This window comes from Ostrinia furnacalis, unplaced genomic scaffold (genome assembly GCF_004193835.3).
Source record: "Ostrinia furnacalis isolate ACB-3 unplaced genomic scaffold, ASM419383v2 OfSCF1245, whole genome shotgun sequence".
NCBI classification, from domain to species: Eukaryota; Metazoa; Arthropoda; class Insecta; order Lepidoptera; family Crambidae; genus Ostrinia; species Ostrinia furnacalis.
In genome coordinates, this window is record NW_021131484.1 from 198,280 (window position 1) to 213,607 (window position 15,328).

Sequence of the window (15,328 nt, forward strand, 5' to 3'; positions counted from 1 at the left end):
TTCATACTTCATTTAGAAGTGAAAGAGCGGGATCGGTCACGGATGGATGAAACTTTAGTGCTTCTTTCTTTACATTTTAAACCCGTGGCATCATACTTAAATAGCTCCATGCGGTAATTAAGTTCGAGAAAGCCATCGACAGGTATTAAGTAGGCGTTTCCGCGACGAGTCGCGGAGGCGCTAAGTCTCTACTCAGGACTTAGGTTCGTAGGCCTAAGTCGGTCAGTGTGCCATACGAAGCAACCCAACTGGTATTACAGACAATTATCTGGTCTATGGCAATATATTCGTGAGATGAAGACGTAAGTGACGGTGGCAAAAGGTAATTAGACGGGGAAAGTTATCGGCTAAGAGTTTCAATTGTTTCGTTGAATTTCGTCTCGCACACTCTTGAGCGTTTGGGCCGATTCATTAGAAACTTTGTCTTTATGTTTACTTCAATGGAAGTAAGAGGACTTTACAAACTCCGATACTTATTTGTTTTTGGATCATTAGGTCTTGAAAGTGTAATAACATTGTTTTCCACTTTATTCGGACCCTCGTAGCACATAAAGCAATAGTACTTATGGTAAATCGAGTAGCCCAAAATACATTGACAGTTTTTAGGAGGAAAATATTGCGCAATATCGTTATCACGAAATATGTCTCCAACAAACCCCCACTATTCACGTGTTGGTGGTATTTTCCATTCCATCTAATGTGAAATGACGCAAAAGAGGGCTCAGAACAACTTGAGATTTTATCGGCAGAAAGAAATCTTGTTAGAAAATAGGAAGTCAACAGTTGGAAACTAGTTGTAGGTTTATACGAGTAAAAGTATTTTACCTGACCTAAAAGGAGCATTTTCTTCGACTGCACTTGTCGTGAAGGGTAATTGCAATGATGGGCACACAAAGTAGCAGCAATTTACTTTGAAAAAGTGGGCACTTTGAATTGTTTTATGTTACAAGTACTCAAGTTTTGCTGTCGCTTGGCTATGTAATATTTATGTTTTCGCCGAGTCACGCCCGACACGATCCAAAAAAGTAAAAGTAGAAATATTTAAATAGTTCTGAGATGAATTAACGACTCGACAACTGCAAGTGGAGGTCGCTTCGTGACGCAGTAGTGCAGAGTGCAGACTGACAGTAAAGTAGAAAAGCACAAAAACCCAGATAAAAATCTCACGTGTGAAACGAATTTTGCGGTCAGTTTGGGGTGAGTCATGTTTTAGGGTTTTACTTTTATACGTTTCGTTTTCAACCGGACTTTGTTGGAGTCATTGTTTATGTTTTAGAGCCTCGGGGTTACGAGCTGCATATATGAGTCTGTTAGGAATGGCTTTTTTACCTTTCTATTCAAGGAAAGTACAATCGCCAGTCAGCACGAGTACCTATGCTCTTACTGAACTACAAATGATGCCAAAATGATATTTTTATCTTTATTTGCTGCAGTCTTCGTTGTGACACGGCTTCAGTATTACAGTATGGAAATTAGGTTTTCTTAATATTTCAACCAATAGGTATTTCAGTACCTTATTAAACTGTCATACTTTACTAAAGAATTCATCAGCTGAACAATTTAATGATTGAACCAAATAAAGTATTTGTCTTTCTAATAGGGAGAGACGATAACAAAATAAAACCATAAACATAAATTTATACATCAACAACACCTGAAGCTGAATATACCTGGCAAACGAGCCCCAAATTCGCTACTTGATATTCGTGCTCTATTCTCTGCACTTCCTCGTCGAGGAGGATGTTTCATATATAGAGCGGCAGCGCCCCCTTTTGAGGCGATAGCGAATTATTATTAGCAGTAGCGCGTTCGTTGAACCACGACCGTTAGTTTACGCATTAACACTCGCTGTATTAGACATGACATCAATAACAATCGGCCAATCGGTCGCTCTTTTTGAAATAGGTTTCGTTAACGGTTGGCTGACCTATGGCTAGAAAGCAACTCATCTGTTTCACGGGCGGAATGGGAATGGTGCTTAATCAATGGTATAATATTTGCAATTGTTGTCGGTATGTAGAACCGGCTCTCTAAAGCTTCATAGCTGAGATTAGTTCTCTCTTTACATTAGCGGTTGCGTTAATATTACTTGTTACCAACATTACCAAATACAAGATATTCAACCTAAAATGGGTGTAATCTTAAGGTCCATGACTGTACTTTTAAGGAGCTTCAAGTATTAAATCATGCCTTACGATTTTGTCTATTCTTCAAAGTGATTTCTCGATGAATAGTAGAACCAGCGTTGATGCTATTGGCAAATTATTTCGGCTACCTATCTTATTGTTTGTTTTCTAATGAAACAATTGAGTAGGTATAACGTTTAAAATAGTAGAAATCGCTAAGCAGTTATCGCTGTCAGCTGTGTTGACTGAAGATTAACCTCAAGATGCTGACGTGCGGTAGTTAGCGGTAGTTAGTGTAGATAGCTACGACCTATTTGAAGTTAATAACCTGGTTGGTTGAGGTTTATACATGGTAGGTATATCTACTAAAGGCATGCGAGTAATTAATGTCACTGCTTATTAAATTGGTAGGCATACTTTATTATTATGTCAACTAGAAATTTTGGTGCTTTTATTCATTTTGAAACGACGATGCTATCCAATCTGTTATTGAACCTTCTCTGATTTTATTGTATCAGTATTAGTTGTACTTAAGGCTTGAATATATGTAGAAAGAGTCCCTCTCTCTCTCGCTCTTCCATGCCTTTAGCTTTACCAAGTGTGTAGAAGTGGTCTTCCAGAGTAGAGATTTTAAGACATGTAGGTAACTGACGCACCTATTGGGTTAATGACATGCTAAATACATAATAATTATAAGCCATTCAAGCCAATAACCTAATTAGCTTATAACAAGCCAATGAACGGAGTAAAAGTGAGATAATGGAGCGTTTGTCCGCGCATTGTTCAAGACGCTTGCGCATCCGCGCTCTTCTTTCGCGGGCTTTTTTACTCCGCCATCTTGTCTTCCGCGAGCGCGGAACCGATATTACTATGGCAAAAGTGAAAATGGCTAATGCTTGAGCACAAAACAATATTGCGGTTTCTTGTCCTGCCTTGCCCCTAATGAATGCGGTTACATTTCAACGAGCTTTATCTTAAACTGAACTTTCACTCAGTCATTTGTTTGTTACATTACAATAACAGATAATTCGCGATTTTCAATCTTGTATTTAATACAGCAATTTAATAAACAATCCAATGGCTTTCTGACTGGGTTCGTGTTCAGAATATGATTGAATTACTAGGATTTGAATATTTACAACATAGATATAGCCAATCTACAAGACTGCTCTAATAAGTAAGCTCTTGAGATGCTAAAATTACATACTTGGGATTAGAATACAAAAAGTTAATGAGATAAAATTGTAACAGTCACCTGTATTAGAAATGTAATTACCAGTACAGGTTAGTTAAACGCCATGGGGCGACCTGCGTAATCGATTTCTGTCTAATGATATTTCTGTTGCAACTACTTACCAACGAGAAATGTGCTAATAACCACTGCTATTGACAAGGCAATAAGTATCAAGCCGATTTACAATGGTTAACATGCTAAAACTCATTTGGCAATTAAGAAGTTGGTGGAGTTATACACATTAATTAAAAACAAGTGACAGAGGATGTTTCGTCAACTTAATTATTTATATCTAAATCGGTGTATAAAAATACTTAGTGTGTTGTATAAATAGTTTGCTCTAAAATATATCGAATGTATTTTTATAACATACATTAGCATAGTCAAGGATGTCCAATCATTCAAGTCAGATTTGATTAAAATTTTCATTCGTCCAAATGAATGACACACAATTTGCATGTTTATTAGCAAACGGATACACTTATACACCTGGTTAGGCAAGAAGATCTACGAAGCCATCTAAATATCGCAAAAACTGGCCCCCTCAAGTTCAAAGTCAAGTTTTTAATACCGTAGAAAGAACAGTTTCATTTTACAGGTCCGCGGTACGTCATTTTATATCATCCATCTGTCAGGGAAGTATATAGCGTTACAAACTATACCTGACATGTGTCGGTAGATTAAAAAATAATTAAAAGGTCAAAAGTTCAGGGGAAGCTGTAAAAGGTGCGTGCGCGCAAGCTAAACCAGAGCTATCCGTTACTTAATAATGACGTAAGTACCTAAGACTTTTTATCTTCAACTGTTTACTCAAGCTGATGTAACGGTCATAACACCTTTGGTTAAGCCTATTAACCTTTTGTCTGTATAGTCATTACACTCATTTATGTCAAGGACGCTGCTAAAATGACTGTAAACTTTCAGGAAAATACACAGGCTAATTTCCAATTAACTCTTTTTCAGTTCCGATGATTAGGCGGCCAAATAATTTGTCTAGAATCTGGGTTTGTCATTCTTAGAGACCGTGTTACAACAACATTTGTTTGTGGTTCTACTGAAAGAATGTCATAGAGATTGGTAGCAACAGATTAGCAGATTGCAATTAGACAATTGCAATTGCAGACTGACAAAATTGACATGGCTCTATAATCATTTAAGTAAGTAACGCAAGTGACAGCCCAAAACAAGTTCGAAGATAAACGTTTGGCGGCAGTTGGCCAATCTACCTGACCGTGTGTGACCGGTGGCCGACAACCAGACATGCAAAGCAGTTTTACATGTAGTTAATAGGCAGGTTTAATAATGATCTTATCCACCAGAACCTGTACTGATGTAAATGTCCTCTGTAATTGGTGATTAGATTTAGCAAACAGGATTTCTTTAATGAAGCAAATAATATGTTTGAAGAGTACCAATAATTACCAATTTTGAACATTAAAATATGTTTTTAACTCTACTTATCTATGCGTTGCTATTAACAGTTTATTTTATTATTTGAATTACCTTAATCAAGGTTAATTAGTAGAGAAAGACTTGAAACTAAATTCTCGAATTTTACAGTCATTAGGACATCAAACAATCTTGCAAAAGCGCACCTATAAGACAGTTTCATGTATAATTAAAATCAAATGTCATTTCAAAGATATACATACATAATATTATATCTACCTCTTTGTTTATGTGTCACAATCAACTTACAGAGGTTATGAGATTCTATTTATAAAAGAAACATTGAAGCATCTCCTTTTCATACACCTCATATTCATGTGGTTTCGGGTTGGCTGTATACTACACAATTAACGTAAACTTTCTTACTGTTACAGAGTTTTAGTCATCAAGTGATTTTAATTAAAGCAAGTTGAATAAATTTAACATTCTCAATTTACCAATTTTCAGCTTTAACACCAAGAGAGAAGTCTCAAAATACACATAAGATATTGTGTAAGCGCTTTTCATAACTTTCTATTTAATAATTTCTATTCAAATTAATTTCTAATGTGATAACGTTACGATGACTTTAAATTTTATTGTTTGAATGACACGGAACACACCTTTATTAACGAACGAAATTCGATTTCGAAGAAATGTGTCTCGTTAAGCAATTGTTTTAACAATTCAACGAAATATTAATTAGCCCTTGACATACAAGGGTTTATAGTATGTCACGCGATAAAACAGTATCTTTTAATCTTATGAAAAGCTTAATAAATATTTTCATGTTAAAATTGTTCCAGTTTCCCAATAGGTACTCATTTTCTTTAAGTCATTATTACGATAAACAATATTAAACAAACTGACTATTGCCTATTAGTTCCGCATATATAAACGTATTTTACAATAAACTTCGAACAGGAAATAAACATTGTAACCTTCTAAAGGTTTCAACTGACAGTCAAATTTTTATAGAAGCTTAGTATTGTACCAAAAGTGATTTACAGATCAAATACTAGTAAATGTATTCCAAAATATTTCAAGGGGATAGATTCTCACAGCAATTATAACGGGGGTGTATTATGTAACCCTCGTTTCGCTTTGACAAAAAAGGTCTACCTGCTTGGTTTGTGAGTCACCAAAAGATCTTTTGTAGTAAATAATCCGTGACTCCGGTGTTACCTGTTAGTTAATGCTAAATTTTTGTGTGAACGTATCCAGTCTTTTGTCGTTTAAAGGAACACCTATTGGTGAGGCGCAGATTTACAATGATCCAGTCTCATAAATGGAAATCCAAAAACAATGCGACTGTTTTCTTACAGTAAACAGTAATGACTATTTTTACGTTTAAATAAAATTGCACGTGTAAGGACAAAAGAGACTGAAATTTTGAATGAAACATTGATGTTTTGTTTATGTTTAAGTTTAGATTTTTTTACAATAGACAATTATGTAGATAAATAGCTGATGAGAAACTTTGTAACAAAAGAACCGCATGAATAGGTATAGGACGAGTAAAAAAATATTAAAAGGAATTTAGGTATTCCCAGGAACATTAATCACAATGTTTGTCAGATCATGAATGATATCCAGGAACACACACAATTTAATGGTTCCTAAGGGACGTATCTGTCTCAGTTCTCCTTTGAGAAATCGTGTCTAGTTAATGACCACAGGCCGAGTCTGGATGACGTTTTCGAAATTTTCAGTATTATGCATCTCTCTCACGCATCTTGGATGATATCAGGCGTGATAGAGATTTGGTAGAGCGTGTTGAAATAGGTTTGTAGAATACACCTCCCAGTGAGTATTAATTATATTGACCATACATGATCGCACACGGCTGCTGTAACTATAGCCCAATAGCTACTATACTGTAATGCTACAATACATATTTTGTAAAAGGAGAAGGAAAAAACAAATATGACTGTTAAAACACCAATTTGTAAAACAAGATCAAAATAAACTAGCTTGGAATTAGATAAGCAGCTAAAAGTCTGAAAAATAAAAATAAAACTGATGTTATATTTATAAAAAGTAAATAAAGCTTATGTAAAGCAGTAAGCATTTATTGTAAGTTTTGTACCTAGGTACGTTATTCAGCAATTTTGTTGATATAGAAATACTAACAGGATCTGTGTTTATTTAGTTGGGTATCAGTTAGTGCCTAAGAATTCGGCAATGACGTCAGACTGATCTTCACAAGGCTAACCGGTTTTGATTCGCGTGCTAAAGGATTCCATCCAAAAAACAGCTGCAGACTGCCTTGGTATTCAATGGAGTTCTTATGTTAAATAAGTCAGTATTCAAAATGGTTAGAGTTTAACATGTCCTGTATAATTCGTTGAGCAAAACTTTCAAGTCCTGCTTGTCTAGATATAAAGTTATTTGAACACGTAAAGTCGTTGTTCAGACACAAAATCGCTTTTGTAAGTATTGAATATAAAAAAGTTATTCGAATTAGGTCTATTTGAAATCGAAAAAGGTATCGAGATAAAATGTGGTTAGTGCCGATATAGTACTACACTATACTACAGTTGTTACGTTTCTACAAAGTGCTTCGAAGTAGTTACGTATGTATTATTCTTCCAATTGATTTTATTTACTCCTAGGCTTCAGTGTCAGAAGAAATAAAAAGCAATAGTTACACGAAAAATAAAAACGTTGGTTAGTTCGAGCTGTTCTCTTGGGATTTGGTTCCAAACACATTTTATTGGCCACGTTTATTGGAAGTGATCCTGTTTTTTATGCCCCAATTTGAAATCAACCCAAAGAGAAGTCTGTCAAGGTGTAAGTTTGCTTTAGACCTAAGTTCTAGGCTCGAGAGAAGTAAGGCGCCTTTGGTATAACGAATTCATGAGATTGTTGAATTTTCGTAGTGATATTAAAATAAGATTTAGCAGCAAAATGTTCCCTTTACAACTACACAGGATGCTGCAGTATTCACACGATGTGCCGTCATTAGTCAAACTTGCATGTTGCATGTAAGGTATGTATTTCAAAGTTGGCTCTCTCCTCAGATTTTCGTACTAGTTTCGAGTACAGAACCCTGAAAATGCTTGTTCGTTGTCCACGGCAACGATGGCTTGAATAGAACTAACGAGACAGACGCCCGCGCTGTCCCCTGTTTTGCGAGGCTGGGTAGACTCCGCCAAAACACAGAAAGAAAAGCCAGCCCAATCCAAGTGCCTCTTGAATTCAAAATCTAATTTCAAATTGGTATTTTGGCGTTGTATTTTTTTAAAAGTGAAACATGTGACAGCGAAGCACTGCACAGTTTTCATTAGTATAATTTTGTTTGACTTTAGAGGAATTAGACAAAATAACAATAGATTGTATAAGGGCCTCAGGTAAGGTATTTTTTAGTTATATTTAATTTAGATAACAATTATACACACAGTACTTTATTTACTTTGCTTGGTTGGAAGCTGGTAAGGTTTCTTATACCTACATAATTAGTATTCTGGCACGTTTTGACGCGTAGACAAAACGTGCACATTTGCCGTACGCGGCATTTACTGAATTCCAAAATTATTTTTATCTATATTCACAAAGGAATTACTGCTGCCAATTGTTGAAAATTCAATTTGGGATGGCTGTTCTGCTCGGTACCAACCCCACTCCCACATTTAGAGCACTTTTTTGCTTAATTTTTCGCGTCTCTTACAGTATAGATAATGTTGCACTTTCCGCTTCGTTTCCTTCATAATTGCACTTCCATTCACTCTTATAAATGTGTTTGAATGAAATAATTGTTTCGATTTTTATACTATATTGAGTACAAGTATTTGTCATTTGTCTACGTTTGTATTGTCGACTTAGATAATGCGACGAAAAGTTTCAAGTACAATTTGGAAGCTCACGAGAATGCTGATTAAGAACAAGTTATTTTTTAATGTTTATTTTTATCATCAATACGAACTTGATTACGTATTCAGTATGAGTCATGACATTAGACAATCACAGACTTAAAGGTCACTACTAACAAGTATTTACCTAAGGTTCTGTTCGAATACATTAGTTTGATAAAGACGATAGACGATTATATCGTTTTTTTTTAAATATACATACTTTGATATTGGACTACGACTCCAAAGATTTCCGCACTATCGACAAAGTGTTGAATTAAAAGAAGAATAAATACTCTACGGAGTTTAAAAATATACAGCTTTGACCTTTAAAAATAGGTAGATAGATTTGCAATGTAATCGCTGGTACTGTGAATATTTCGAAATGACCCGAGTGGCTTGAGGCATGCAGTTGAGTTGAAGAAAAGTTCAAGGCACATCGATGATGCACAACTTATACACCACAGAATAACGATCTTAAAGTTGTTGTTATAAAGACTATAGTTGCATGGTCAGTAAGTTTTGTTTCCAGTTCTGAACCAGGATGGATGAGGCTCATTATGTGTTTTGTGTTACCGGTTTCGGTGTGTCTTATTGCTATGTAATACAATATTTGAGACGCAAATTCCAGTATTAAAAGCTCGAAGCATATCTGTATAATCTATGCGAATGTAGTCGGTTAAAAGGGCAGAAAGTTCAGTGTCGCGGAAAATCAAGAGCGGTCAAATCCTCTGTACTTTAAATGACTTCAAAAAGAAATAGTCTTATGTATGTTCATCCGTGAGTTTTTAATGGGCTTGGGAACCTCATATTTATTTCTGAATTGTTATATTTCAAAGACCGTAATCAAATTAGGTTCTTTACGTTAATTGTGTTTCCTTGAAATTGTCTAATCGATTATCCGAATTTGTTCAGACGTGACCTACCAATATGAGTATTAAAACTGATGATCCGTAGCCTCGACCATAAACAATAAACGCAAGTGTGCATTTACTTATGCAATTGCATTCAAATTGTATTAATAAAATGACCTTGCAATGAAACTTTTGCTGACTAACGATAAATACGTTCATATAATGCATCGGACTTTAAACTGGCCGTAAAATATTATTAGATTTATTCTGGTAATCCATCAATTTAACTATTTGTGGCCCCAAATAAAGACAAAAAACGCCTTTCAAATTACTTTAAAAGGCATCCCAGACATTATAAAGAATAAAATGAGTTTGGGAACACAGCAGGTAGCGAATTCTCTCGATCGGCTTATGAACTAGCTATTTTGTAATATTAAAGCGGTTCTTTATCTTAAAAAATGTTTATTAAGCAAGAAAAGCAAGTCTTTTGTTGTAAGAAACCTCTCACCACTTCGAAACACTCAGATGTTCCAAGTGGGTAGCTAATTGATGCTCTTCTCAGATGGGCCAAGTTGTGGCGAGAAACAATTTCCACCTTAAACTCAGAGACAAGGTGTTAAATATTTCATATAAAGTCATACGCGACGAAGTTTCAGCCGTTACAAATGGGTAACTAAGTGCAGAGAACAAATGATAAGAATCAAGCATTCAAAAACAGTGCGATCCTGCGTTCCGGGTGCGATATGGCGTTCCGACTGCTAAATGTTTCATGAAAATTATTTATTTATAAATGTTAATGAAAAACAAAACAAAACACAATCGATGCGTTGCTTTCTGACTTGATTATGGCAAAGTCGTTAGTTCACAAATACTACTACAAAGCACGAGGTCACACATGTAACCGATTCTATTCTCGTAGAAAAGCTGGCTGGGGTTCGTAAATACATCAGTCCTGCGCTGCCCGCATCCAGGTGCTTCCCGCGATCTTGGCATCATCGTCGGTTCACCAAGTTTGAACGAATTACCGAAACGATTTATACAATCGTCATGTGTAACTGTCAAGTCGAGTAGGATTTGTTCTGCATAGTATACAGAGCATTTGAGATCTCACTCAGTGGCTCAGCCACGCCAGCGATGTAGATGCGGTTGCGTATTCAGCCCGCAGTTGGCGCTGCAGGGTTGCCTTAGCAAAGTTATTATTTTTTTCTATTCAAAGTTAATTTTAGGTGGTGAAAATCGATTTATTGGATGAAGCGTGGACAGTAATGTTACTCTAACTGAGTAGCACATATAAAATTAAAAGAAAAAAAACATAAGACTGAACTTACAGGCTTCAGCGTCTCTCTGAACCAGCTGAGTCTATCTGAACCATTATGAGATCATCATATTTTTAACATAGGGGAGAGTTCGGTATATTGTACCGCCGGGTAAATTGTACCACCCTCATATTTCGTAAAGTATTTATTGAATGTCTGTAATTGCAACACTCAGCGATACACAACTAAAATCAATTAATATCGGCCATGTGGTTTTTGCCGTGACAACAAACACGACACGTGTGTTTTATTTTGAAAAGTATTTTTTCATTGTTTTCAAGTAACTTTTGACAATACATGTTCAGATTGTAATTTTGTTAAATTTAATCACAGGGTGTTTCTAATATATTATTTAGAAGCGTAAATTAGTGTGGATTACAATTATTTGAAACATTTTTCGGTATTTATAAGCTATATTTTTTACCGATTTTTTAAAAGCACTATCACCTAGTCGGCTAAATTGTACCACATCAAATTGTATGGAACTTTACCAAAGGATTTTGAATTTTTTTTTAGTAAATCATATTTTGAAGTTATAATAGCGTAGTTATGTTTGACTAACAATAAATGAAAGCAGAAGACTGGCAAAGTAGATTAGGTACCTACAAGTGTGCGTTACGATAATTGGAATTACAAAACTTGTACTCAAAATCGTGATAATGTGTAAAACAATATCGATTGTCTATGTTATTAACTACTGTTTCTCTTCGTTTCCTAATTTGTTAAGAATGTATCGTATAATATTTTGCCATAGTTTTTTTATAGGCTTGAAATTTATTGAAATCCAATTTAGTAACCCTGTGGTACAAATTCGAGTTCGATAATTATCGAACCGGTTGGCCAAATTGGACCGAAGCTCTGATTTCGTACTTTGTTGATTTCTGCTAAATATACAACAATCATGTTAATTAATACTTATGAAATAGTAAGTTGATAAATCTTTTATTATATACCATGGACATTAGCAAAAACAAAAGAAAACTATGTGTAAAATGGGATTGAAAAAAACTGGTCCAAATTAGCGGACTCTCCCTTAAGTATTATTTAATAACGTAACGTACCTAAGTTTTGACTGTTAGGTAATCTGCGTCTTTTGGAATTGAATTGAATTCATCGAACAATTTTGAAAACTCCAATCGTATTTTGCTTTAACTGGATTATTTAGCTTTGTAAACTCCGTTGAATGTAAAATTCTGCCTTTAAGGCCAACCAAAATTTCTATTCATAGATTTTTTGTACCAAGCATATTGCGTGTTAGCGGGCAATTTGTGCCTACTTTGTCCATTTTTTATTAAGTCTATAATCATAGGAACCTTGTGACAACCTTGAATTGGCTGCAGCGTGATATGCTTGCGAGGCACACGCCCGCCGACGTGCCTCCAGCTTCGTGGAAATGCTCCTTTCAACATTAAACTATGTTAATACTGTCAGTTAAACATTATTTAAATTAACCCCGAAACTAAGAACTGTTGTCATTTTAAGTGACTATTAATTTTGACAACCCTGATCAGCATATCTTAAAAAGAAAACAATTTAAATATAATATCCGTTCGTATTGTCGCGTCTGTGTTTACAAGGGGACTTTTCAAATCGGGTAAAACGGATCTTTTGTTAACCCTGAAACAGATTTTCGATCTTTGTTTGAGTGTAACAAATCCCATTCGATACTTGCATGAATTTGCGCTCTATTTTGATCTTCGACGGCAACTTACGAATATTAAACTGCTGAATATATTTATATGTACGAACTCTTAGTTTATATTCTAGCAGTGTTAGAAAGTGGTGATATCGTCAGTTTCTTTAGCGAATGGCTATGTAGTGTTGCGATTTATTATTCTGGCAGTGGCCGACCGACGGCCGTGGAATAATAAGCCGAGGCTTCAAATCTGTGTGGATGTAGAAAGATTTAGCTTTTTTAACAATGACTAATAGATTTTGCGTGGAGTGACAACGTTCAGCAACAATTATTCTACCTTTCACTGAGTCTGTGTCATCTACACTTCACTAACGTATCTAAAAAGTAAGTCTTAAAACTCACTAATACGTTCTTCACTGACGTTATTTGTGCAGCAATTAAAACATTTGTTGACTAATTTTATTATTCGTGCGATGAAGACGAAAAGTGACGTAATGTATCAAATGTTTGTCGAATTGGATTAAGATAATAATAATTGAATTTCAAAAGAAAATCAATTGATATCAAACTGCCGACCGTGTTTGTAGAAAATAATTCAATAGAAAACAACACGTATGTCGGCGTATAGTCACGTATCTGAGGTGTGGTTGCCTTCTATCAGGTACGTGAGAATATTCGTCTTAACCTTATTTATGTGTTTGAGATCGCAGATATTTGCTGGTTTTGAAATAACCGCGGTGCGTGCGCGCTGATTGCCACTTCCTTGGTGTGAAATCGGTAAGCGAGTTATAAGAGATCACGTAACAACCAATTACATTTACTAATGGCATAGAAATAGGGCTGCTCAACTATTATTTTTGATTTCGAAAACTGTTAGTTTGTTAATTAATTACTCTGGCTGTCTGTTAAGAAATCATTCAAAAATGTGAGGCCATTGAAACGTTTATTTTTAAATTTCATAGTACTCTCAAGTTATTAATCTTTGACTGATCCTATCCATCAATGGATAAAAAAGTAGCAACAAGCTTTTGGTTGCGAAAATCACAAGATATCAATTTATGAAAGACACAATATAGTTTTTGATGGAATTAACGTGGACAAGATATTGGAAAAGCTAAAAGGCCGGGTTTTATGTTTCGTTCAACGAAAGATTACGTAAAATAAGAGTGGAAAATAATAGACGGAAAATTTTACAATAAAAAGGAGGCGAGATATTTTTCTGACAATAGAATCTTACGCTTCGCCGCGAAAAGGTCAAGGGATTATGTGCTATTATTTTTCCCGTGAGTCTAGTTCGTGGCAATTTTGGAAATTGTAAATTTGCGAGAGTGGTTTAATATTGACGCTGCACAGAGGCTAGACCCGATTGAAGTATGGGCATGCCTTCGAATAACTTTGTGCATATTGCCTTGAGGTTGCTATTCCAGCGGCGCTGCAGTAATTAATGCTCATCTATGTATAATTTTAGAAATATGCTTTTGATGCTGTCCCAAAATATGCTTTGGCACGGCTCTACCGTCTAATCGTGTAACTTGCTAATTTTGAAAGTCATACGACTGACTTTCAAAATTAGCAAGCTTTGCTAATCAATTGAGTGGTTAGACACACGCTATGTTAATTTTACATTCGGAAACATGTAAGGTCAGAGAGACAATTTCAATAAATAAATCTCAGAGCAAAAAATTGGCTTTTAAAACTTTTAATTCTAAAAATATTCACCGCTCCAACACTTCCAACTAGCTAGTGAAAGAAACATAGTTTATTTATTTACATAATATTGTTCTAACACTATATTTATGAAGTAGAAGACAACACTATGTCATTTCTAGCTGACTTGTATTAGCAAATTATGGGTTAACAATAAATTTAGTTCCGTGGTTTCTATTTGAACTCCTACATTGGACCGGTTTCGACGACATTCCGCTCTGAGGCCGACTAGTGACAAATAATCACATACTTTGTTGAATATGTATAAGGATTAAGGCATGTATGATCGTTTAGAAAGCTGTTGGCTGACAACACAATAATAGAGCATGGTGAAGCAATTAGTAACACTATGTAAGGTCAGATTAGCATCTTTGTAATGAATGATTTAGCAAAGAATTAGTAGTACTTTTCTTCGGTTGATTAATTACAGTTTACAAACTGCAATCCTTGTTGAGGTTTTGACAGCGTTATAATTATCTGCATTGAACTTTAAAACAGTCAGAAGTCGGAAATTTAGTTATAAAATCAATCAGTCAATTAATAAAAAATAGATTTTGTATTGTTGTTAACTTTTGTATTTTATTTTCAATCAAATTCAGGAAGGCGTGCGAGTTAACTGTTACGTTAATTACACTTTTGAATAGTTACATTAATTATAAGCGTTACCTAATTCCAGACTGGGTAAAACTTGTGATTATATTCTAGCAAAACTATCGCTCGGAAAATGTAGAGAAGAGTTTTAAGCCTAACTTCGGCATAGTTGTAAGCTCTACATGGTACGAAGAATGTAGGAGTTGTAAAGTTGGGCGCATTGTCGCTACATTCCTGCGGCAGCAAGGCCGTCTTGTGAAGGGAGCTGAGACCCAGCTGCCGAGTAATTCTAGATCAACACCGACGCTTTGTTTGCACTTCCTTGAAGCTAAACGAGTTTTGAAAACTTTTTGTGCTTTTTTGAGAACTTTTTTCAAGAGGTTATTAACTTGTCTGTAGGTCTGTTTAAGTTTGCTCAATGGTAGCTGGGATCTTTGTATTTATTTAAATTGTAACAGACAAAATTAACCATCGACTAAATCGAAAAACTACTATCGATTATAAACACACAGCGTATGTTGGCTTTTTCAACTGAAAACTTTTGTTCTGAATCAGTTCAATCAATCCAATTTGTTTCAGAAACGT

The 15,328-nt window shown here is 35.2% G+C and overlaps 1 protein-coding gene across 2 annotated transcripts in view; it reads right to left on the minus strand.

Moving 5' to 3' along the window:
* uif (sushi, von Willebrand factor type A, EGF and pentraxin domain-containing protein uif) overlaps window positions 1–15,328 on the minus strand; it is a 103,473-nt gene that overhangs the window by 75,563 nt on the left and 12,582 nt on the right. The window lies entirely within an intron of this gene.